This window comes from Dama dama, chromosome 7, assembly GCF_033118175.1.
Source record: "Dama dama isolate Ldn47 chromosome 7, ASM3311817v1, whole genome shotgun sequence".
NCBI classification, from domain to species: Eukaryota; Metazoa; Chordata; class Mammalia; order Artiodactyla; family Cervidae; genus Dama; species Dama dama.
The window spans coordinates 39,809,515-39,819,655 of NC_083687.1; the positions used below are offsets into that span (position 1 = coordinate 39,809,515).

General features: G+C 40.0%; 1 protein-coding gene across 1 annotated transcript in view; it reads left to right on the top strand.

Annotated features, from left to right (window-relative positions):
* The window catches only part of MBOAT1 (membrane bound O-acyltransferase domain containing 1), a 120,334-nt gene extending 110,437 nt beyond the window's left edge, over positions 1 to 9,897 (top strand). The window contains exon 15 of the transcript XR_009693636.1: positions 830 to 9,897. The gene's annotated coding sequence lies outside the window, so the exon portion shown is untranslated. The remainder of the gene's footprint in view (positions 1 to 829) is intronic.
* Positions 9,898 to 10,141: the final 244 nt, after the last annotated feature.

Genomic DNA, 10,141 nt, shown 5'->3' on the forward strand with positions numbered 1-10,141 from the left:
GAATGATATCCCTTATACATGGAACCTAAAAAATACAACAAGCTACTGAATAAAACAGAAAAGCAGCAGACTCACAGAGAACAGACTAGTGATTACCAGTGAGGAGAGGGAAGGGAGAGTCAACACAAGAACAGGGTGGAAAAGGGATTATTATGGGATTATATGAAGTCATGTGTGTGAAACTTTTTTAAATTATAAAACTTTAGAGAATCTTTCAGTTAAAAATTTTTTAAGGTTACCGTACAGAAAAGAAACGTTAGTAGTTGCAAAGACTCAATATTTCAGCCTGAGATTTTGACAGGCTAAGAGAAAGAGGCAGAAATTGGGAGAAGAAAAGAGGAATTGAGGAATTGGTGGGTGGTCGCAGAACAGGTGTGGATGTGCCCCCTGGACTGTGCAGGCTGAGGCAGAGAGCCCTTCTCCATGCTGGCCACACATTACAACCACAATAGGAAGTTTATAAAAAGTGATCGATGCCCAGCTTTATGAGAGACTGTATCTTATTTCTCTTCTTGTCTCCAGACCTTGGCATAGTGCCTGGCATGTAATGAAGATTCAGTAAATGTTTGTTGAATGAAGGAAGGATTGAATGCATTAGTTTAATGCATCATTGGGTTTGACAGTTTTGATGGAGTCACTTTTGTGCTGGGAAACATCTTTTATACTTTTCAGAATTAGTTTTTGAAATAAGGGCATGTGTTTTCAGGGAATTCTGAAAGCACATTATGTGAAATAATCACTCAGGTAGGCAGTATACATAGTCTGAACCCACCATCACCACCCCCCACCATCCATTAACTAATGCGTTTGCTTATTTATCAAATGTCAGGTCTGGCCACATAAAGGATGCAGGTAAAAGATGCTGAAGACCCGTTCTGTGCCCTCGAAGAGCTCACAGTGGGACCAGACAGACAAGATCCAGAGCATGTGCTGCAGGTTGGAGGGATCCCAGCATTCTGAAAGGCACAGTGACTGGTGCTGTGTCCTTGTTTTCCTGTAAGTTCGGAGTCACCTCATCTCTTGGAGCCTGAAGGTTACCCAGGAGAGCAACATCACCACTCAGCAGCCTCTTGTCTGGGTGAAGTGAAGCCTGCCCTTGTTCTGAAACTGGATGCTGCCTTTGCGACAAACCAGTACCAGTTATTGCAGGGACGGCCCAAAGGAGCAGACTGTGCGTTCCCAGTTGCCCATAGAGGTAGTGGGGTGGCTAATCCAGCCCCCAACCCCGAAAGATCTTTAGTGAAAGTTCCAGGCTCAGCGAGTGAGGTGTTGAGGCCCGGGAGGAAGGGTGTTTGCCGAGAGAAGGCTCAGCCCACCTGAGCTTTGCCTAATCCCTAAACTTATGTTAGGCTAGGAGCTCCAGGAATAATTGCAAGCTGCCATCCCTGCCACTCCCTCAGGCTCCCGGAGAGGAGCTACTGCTGACCCCATCACATGCTCTGCGGGCATGCATGGGCTACCCCTGCCTCTGAGAACCCCAGGACAGGGGACCAGTTGCCTCATCTGCATACCCCCTGTTCAAGGGGAAGATGACCAGCATATGCCAAGAAAAGAGGAGGCAAGCATCCCCACTAAAAACAGCACTTGCACCAAATATATGAAACCCTCACAAGCCACATAGGGGCATTCCCACTTATAAATAGCTTCCTAAGACCACAGTAGATAATTGTTTCTCCTAAACTCACAGAGTAAGAGAAATATAAGCAAAATGAAGAAACAGAAGAGCCACTTCCAGCTGAAAGACCAAGAGAATTCCCCTGAAAGAACAATGAAACAGACCTCTTCAGACTAATAGACACCGATTTTGAAAAGGAGATAATGAAGATACTGATGGAGTTAAGAAAGACGACTGACAGAAATGCAGAGGAACGGTAATGTGAAAGTGGACACTAAAGAGGAACCAAGGAAAATTAGAAAATTCATTTGCCAAGATGAAAGCTGAACTAAAGGCCATGAATAGCAGGGTGATGAATGCAGAAGAAATTTAAGTGACCTGGAAGATAGAATATTGGAAGTCACCCATTCAGGACGGTAGACAGAAAGCCAAATGAAAAAAGAAAAAAAAAAGAAAGCAAAATTATGTAAATCAACTTATTTACAAAACAGACTTAGAGAACAAATTATGGTTACCAGACGGGAAGGTGAAGGAAAGAGAGATACTGGGAGTTTGAGATTGACACGTATACACTGCTACATTTAAAATGGATAAGTATGGACCTACTGTATAGCACAGGGAACTCTGCTCAATATTCTGTAATACCCTAAATGGGAGAAGAATCTGAAAAATAATAAGACACTTGTGTGTATAACTGAATCACTTTGCTGCCTTAAACTAACACAACATTGTTAAGCAATGATGCTCCAATATAAAATAAAAAAATTTTTTAAATGCAAGCAATATAAGACACCTATGGGATAAAGTGTGCCCAACTATACATAGGAGGCATTCCAGTACGTGAAGAAAGAGAAAAGGGTATTGAGAATATATCTGAAAAAATTATGGCTGAAAACTTCCCAAACCTAAAGGAAAAAAACATATCCAGATACAAGAAGCACAGAGGGTCCCAAACAAGATAAGCCCAAACAGACCTACACCAAGACATATTATAATAAAAATGGCAAATGTTAAAGAGAGGATGCTAAAGGCAGAAGAGAAAAACAAAGAGTTAATTACAAGGTAACCCCCCCACATAAGGCTGTCAGCCGGTTTCTCTACAGAAACAGTTGCAGGCCAGAAAGGGAGTGGCAAGATATATTCAAAGCCCCAAAAGGGAAAAATCTACAGCCTAGGATACTCTACTTAGCAAGATTATGATTTAGAATAGAAGGAGAGAGAGAATTTCTCGGATATGCAAGAACTAAAAGAATATAGCAATAGTTCAGTTCAGTCACTCAGTCGTGTCTGACTCTCTGACCCTGTGGCCTGCAGCACGCCAGGCCTCCCTGTCCATCACCAACTCCCAGAGCTTACTCAAACTCATGTCCATTGAGTCGGTGATGCCATCCAGCCATCTCATCCTCTCCTCATCCCCTTCTCTTCTCACCTTTAATATTTCCCAGCATCATGGTCTTTTCCAATGAATCAGTTTTTTGCATCAGGTGGCCAAAGTATTGGAGTTTCAGCTTCAGCATCAGTCCTTCCAATGAATATTCAGGATATCATTAGGATGGACTGGTGGGATCTCCTTGCAGTCCAAGGGACTCTTAAGAGTCTTCTCCAACATCACAGTTCAAAAGCATCGATTCTTTGGCGCTCAGCTTCCTTCACAGTCCAACTCTCACATCCATACATGACTACTGGAAAAACCATAGCTTTGACTAGACAGACCCTTGTTGGCAAAGTAATGTCTCTGTTTTTTAATATGCTGGTTAGGTTGGTAATAGTTTTTCTTCCAAGGAGCAAGCGTCTTTTCATTTCATGGCTGCAGTCACTATTTGCAGTGATTTTGGAGCCCCCCCAAATAAAGTCTCTGTTTCCATTGTTTCTCCATCTATTTGCCATGAAGTGATGGGACAGCAATACTAAAACTATCCTAAAAGAAACATTGAAAGTGTTTCTCTAAATAGAAAAGAAGTAAGCATCTATTAAGGAAGAGAACACCACAATTGGAAAGCAAGTCACTTGAGTAACCCCGAGTGTGCTACGTTGCTGCAGTAGTGCCTGACTCTTTACAACCCTGTGGACTGTAGCCCACCAGGCTCCTCCGTCCATGCAGCTCCCCAGGCAAGAATACTGAAGTGGGTTGCCATGCCCTCCCCTCCAGGGGATCTTCCCACCCAGGGATCAAACCCACATCTCTTACGTCTCTTGCATTGGCAGGTGGGTTCTTTACCACTAGTGTCATCCGGGAAGCCCAAATAAGCCAGTACACAGATTTAAAAAAAAAAAAAAGATTATGTGAAAGTGATGATAACCACAATGAACAGCAAAAAGATGAATGTGAAGATGTAAAATAGGACATCAAAATCATGAAGTGCAGGAGAGGAGAGTAAGAAAATGTAGATTTTTTTTTTCATTTCCTAGAACGAGTTTGAGCCTATGTGACTACCAAGTAGATATAGGAAGGGGTTCACATGCCTGAAAAACAAAGTAACCGCAAATCAAAAACATAAAAATAGATTCAGAAAATAACCAAAAAGAAGAGAACGTAAGTATAATGCAAAAGAAAATCATCAAGCCACAAAAGGAAAAATAAAGGGACAAAAATAAATATAAAATCAAGGGGAAAACAAGGTTTAAAACTGCAACAAATACATATCTATCAATAGTTACCTTATATGTCAATGGACTAAATGGTCCAATCAAAAGACATGAGTGGCAGATTGGATAAAAAAGAAACAGCCAATAAGAAACTCATTTTAGGGCAAAGGGTGCACATAGATTGAAAGCGAGGGGATGGAAAAAGATATTTCATGCAAACGGAAATGATGAGAAAGCAGGGGTTGTGATACTTAAACGAAATAGACTTTAAAACAAAGATCCTAAAGATAAAGAAGGACACTATAGAGTGATGAAAGGATCAATACAAGAAGAGAATTTTACACTTATCAACACATATGTACCCAATATAGGAGCCCTCAATTACATAAAACAAATACTAACAGACATAAAGGGAGAAATTGACAGGACTACTATAATAGTAGGAGATTTTTACACCCCAGTCACAGCAATGGGCAGATCTTCTAGACTGAAAATCAGTAGTGTAATAGAGATCCCAAATAGAACAATAGAACAGTTAGACTTAAAGGATATATTCAGGACGTTACATCCAAAAAAAAAAAAAAAAAAAATCTCCAGAATACATATTCAAGTGCACATGGAACATTCTCTAGGATTGACCACATATTAGGGCAGAAAACAAGCCTCAACAAATTTAAAATTATAGAAATTATCTCAAGCATCTTTGCTAACAATGATATGAAACTAAAAATTAACCACAGGAAAAGAAATAAGAAAATAGTGATTACATGGAGATTAATAATATATGTCACTAAAATATCAGTGGTCAGTGATGAAATCAAAGAGGAAATTTAAAAATACCTTGAGATAAGTGACTATGAAAACACAACTCTACAAAATTTACGAGTTGCAGTAAAAGCAATTCTTAGAGGGAAGTTCACAGTGATATAGGCCTTCCTCAAAAAAACAAGAAAAATCTCAAGCAACCTAACCTACCACCTAAAAGAATTAGCAAACGAACAAACAAAACCCAAAATCAGCAGAAGGAAGGAAATAGGTCAGAGAGGAAATAGAGATTTAAAAAGCAATAGAAAAAAAAAATTAAAAAATCAATAAATCCAAGAGCTAGATCTTTGAAAGGGTAAATAAGATTGACAGACCTCTCACTACATTTGCTGAGAAGAAATGAGAACCCAAAAAAACAAGAAATGAAAAGAGGACATAAACAACCAATATCACAGATACACAAAGAGCCGTAAGGGAATGCTATGAACAAATACTTAACAATAGTATGCCAACAAATTTGACAGCCTAGAAGAAATGGATAAGTTTCTAGAAACCTACAACCCAACAAAACTGAATCAAGAAGAAATAGATAATTTGAACAGACCAATCACGAAGTGAAATAGAATCTGTAATTTTAAAACTGCATACAAACAAAAGTCTGGGACCAGATGGCTTCACATATGAAGTCTGCCAAACACACAAAAAAAGAACCTATACTGAACCTTCTCAAATCCTTCCAAAAAACTGAAAAGGGTAAACTCCCAAAGACACCCTATGAAGCCACCATCACCCTGATACCAATACCAGACAAAGAGAACCAAAAGAGAAAATTTCAGGCTGATATCTTTGATGAATATATATTGAAAAATTCTCAAAATATTATCAAACTGAATCCAGTAACACATAAAAAAGATCATACACCACGATCAAGTGGAATTCAGCCCAAGTTCACAAGGTTGCTTCAACATACACAGATCAGTCAATGCGCTACACCATAGACAAAAGAAAAGATAAAACCTACATGATCATCTCAATAGATGCATAAAAAGCACTTGACAAAATTCAGCATCCATTAATGATAAAACTCTTACCAAATTGGGAACAGATGGAACATATCTCAACATAATAAAAGCTACTTATGACAAATGCACAGCCAATACAATATTCAACAGTGAAAAGCTGAAAGCCTTCCCACTAGTCCTAGACACAGCTATCAGGAAAAAGAAACTAAAGATCCAAATTGGAAGAGAAGTGGTAAAATTGTCATTATTTGCAGATGATATACAATATAGAGAAAACCTTAAAGACGCCACATAAAAACTACTAGAACTGAAATGAATTCAGCAAGGTAGCAGGATACAAGATTAACATATGGAAATCAGTTGTATTTCTTTAACAATGAAATATCAGAGAATGTTTAAAAAAAAACAAAAAACAAACCTTTTTTAAAATCACACCCCCCAAAAGTAAAATACTTAGGAATAAGCCTGACAGAGGAGGTGAAAGACGTACAGGCTGAAAACTATAAAACATTAATAAAGGAAACTGAAGATGATTCAAAAAAATGAAAAGCTGTCTCATGCTCTCGGATTAGAAGAATTAGTATTGTTAAAATGACCATACTACCCAAGCAATCTGCAGAGTTAATGTGAGCCCTATCAAGTTAACCATGCCATTTTTTACAGATCTAGAACAAATAATCCTAAAATTTATATGGAGCCATAAAAGACACAGACTTGCTACAGCAATCCTGAAGGAAAAGAATAAAGTAGGAAGCATAACCTCCCAGACTTCAGAAACTACAAAGCCACAGTGACCAAAACAGCATAGTATTGATGCAAAACAGAGACACTGAATAGAAACAATATTTTCTATTTTTCTCTATAAGAGAACAGAATAGAAAGACCAGAACTAAACCCACATGCCCACACTCAATCTTCAACAAAGAAGGCAAGACTATATGATGGGAAAAGACAATCTCTTCATCTAGTAGTGTTAGGAAAGTTGAACAGCCACATATAAATCAGTGACATTCAAACACTCTCACCAGATACAAAAATAAACTCAAAATGGCTGAAAGACTTAAACATAAGATATGACACCATAAAATCTCTGGAAGATATCATAGGCAAGACATTTTCTCACACAAATCATACGATGTTTTCTTAGGTCGGTCTCCAAAGGCAATAGAAGACAAAAATAAACAAATGAGATCTAACCAAACTTATAAGCTTTTGCACAGCAAAGGAAACCATGAGCAAAACAAAAGACAACCTACAGAATGGGACAAAATACTTGCAAATGATGCGACTGACAAAGGTTTAATTTCCCAATATACACACAGTTCATACAATTCAAACACAGCAACAAAATAACCATTAAGAAAAGGGTTCAGAAGACCTAGACAGACATTTATCCAAAGAAGAAATACATATGGCCAATAGGCATGTGAAAAGATGCTCAAATCTCTAATTATTAGAGAAATGCAAGCAAAACTGCTATGAGGTGCCACTTCATACCAGTCAAAGTGGCCATCATTAAAAACCCTACAGGGACTGCCCTGATGGTCCAGTGGTTAAGACTCCATGCTCCCAATGCAGGGGGCACTGGTTTGATCCCTGGTTAGGGAACTAAGATCCCACCTACCATGTGGTGCAGTCAAAAATAAATGTAACTCCCACCCCTAAACCAAAAAACTACAAATAGCAAATACGGGAGAGGATGTGGAGCAAAGGGAACCTCCTACCCTGCTGGTGGGAATTTTAGTTGGTACAGCCACTATGGAAAACAGTATGGAGGCCCATCAGAAAACTAAAAACATATGATCCAGCAATCCCACTTCTGAGCATATATCCAGACAAACCTCTAATTCAAAAACATAACGTGCCTCCTATATGCACAGCCGCACAATTCACAATAACCAAGACAGGGAGACAACTTAAACGTCCATTGACAGAGGGATGGGTAAAGAAGATGTGGTATGTATATACAATGGAATACCACTCACCCATTAAAAAGAATGAAATAATGGCATCTGCAGCAATATGGATGCAACCAGAGGTTATCATACGAACTGAAGTAAGTCAGAAAGAGAAAGACCGTATCATATCACTTACATGTGGAATCTACAATATGACAAATGAAGCTATCTACACAACAGAAACAGACTCATAAACAGAGAGGACAGATTTATGGTTGCTACAGGAGAGGGGGTTGGGCAGGGGTGGAGTGGGAGGCTAGGATTAGCAGCTGTAAGCTGTAACATACAGAATGGATAAACAAGGTCCTACTGAATAGCACAGAGAACTATATTCAATATCCTTTCATAAACCATAATGGGAAACAATATAAAAAAAGAACACTTAAATATGTAAAAATCAATTGGCTGTACAGAAATTAAGATGACATTATAAATCAAATTCATTACTTAATACAGCCTGGAAACTTGCCATTAATATCCTCAGCAAATGTGGAAGCCAGGGCTCAGAGACTAAGTAACTTGTGCCAGGTCACCCAGCTTGTTCAAGTGCGTGAGCTGGGGCTTGGATCCTGGTCCAGGTAACTCTGAAGTCATCTTGCCTCCTTGTGAACAAGCCCTTTAACAAGAAACTGTATTGCTTAGAAGTGACTCTACAAGTCACCTGGTCCAGCGGTCCCTGAATGCAGGTGGGCTGGCCCTGTCTCCTGGAGACCCTGCTGAAGAGGCAGGGTGGGAAGGATGGGTCTGCTGTTGACAGAGAAACACCGACTGCCACCGTCTAAGGGAGCAGCAGAAGTCCTGTCAATGGAGGCTAAAGGGAACCCTGCTCTGCTCTCAGGCTCTCTGGGTCAGAAAAGTGAGTCACTCAGTCCTGTCTGACTCTTTGTGACCCCATGGACGACACAGTCCATGGCATTCTCCAGGCCAGAATACTGGAGTGGATAGCCTTTCCCTTCTCCAGTGGATCTTCCCAACCCAGGGATTGAACCCAGGTCTCCCGCATTACAGACAGATTCTTTACCAGCTGAGCCACAAGGGAAGCCCCTGTGGGTTAGAAGGGAAGGAGTAAACTGGTAGGGTGGGAACCACACTAAATCACTGGACTCTGGTCTAGAGAAGGCACACTGAGGGACTTCCCTGGTTGTCCAGTGGCTAAGACTCGTGCTTCCAGTGCCGGGGGCCCAAGTTCGATCCCTGGTTGGGCAACTAGATCCCATGTGCCGCACAATATTGAAGATCCCACGTCCTGCAACTAAGATCTGGCACAACTATATACTGATTGCACGACTCTAGGCAAGCTGCTTAACCTCTCTGGGCTTCAGGTTACTTATATATCAAATGGGAATAGTAACTGGATCTACTTACTAGGTTATCATGCTTTTGAATTGTGTTGGAGAAGACTCTTGAAAGTCCCTTGGACTGCAAGGAGATCAAACCAGTCAATCCTAAGAGAAATCAACCCTGAATACTCATCGGAAGGACTGATGCTGAAGCTCCAAAACTTTGGCCACCTGATGCAAATAGCCGACTCATTAAAAAATACCCTGTTGCTGGGAAAGATTGAGGGCAGGAGGAGAAGGGGGCAAGAGAGGATGAGATGGCTGGATGGCATCACCAACTCAATGGACATGAGTTTGTGTAAACTCTAGAATGTAGTGAAGGTCTGGGAAGTCTGGTGTGCTTCAGTCCATGGGGTCTCATGGAGTCAGATACAACTTAGCAACTGAACAACAACTAGGTTATCATGAAATAAAATAAGAGAATATATAATAATGCTCTGAATAGTGGCTAGTGTTTAATAAGTACTTAGTAAAAAGTAGTGACTAGTATAAGTGACATGTTTATTAAAATAATTCATGGATTTAAAAAATAATTTGCAATATTATAATAGACTCTACCCTGAAAAAAAAAATGATCTGGCACAGCCAAATAAATAAATATTAAAGAGAGAGAGGAGGCACTTTGAAGCTTCTGTCTGTGCTTGTGCTGCTATAAGACCTTTTGTTTAACATGATATTCAGCACACTTTTGAAATATGCAAAGGTTGGCCTAGACCTTCGGGACCTGATGTATGTTGTGGGAAAAAAACTACTTTGATGGAGAAATGAACAGGACTTTGGGGGGATCAGCCGTCCCCACTTGGGAGCAGAAGAATGAGGCAGCAAACGTTTGGGACCTGAGAAGAGGAATTCCCA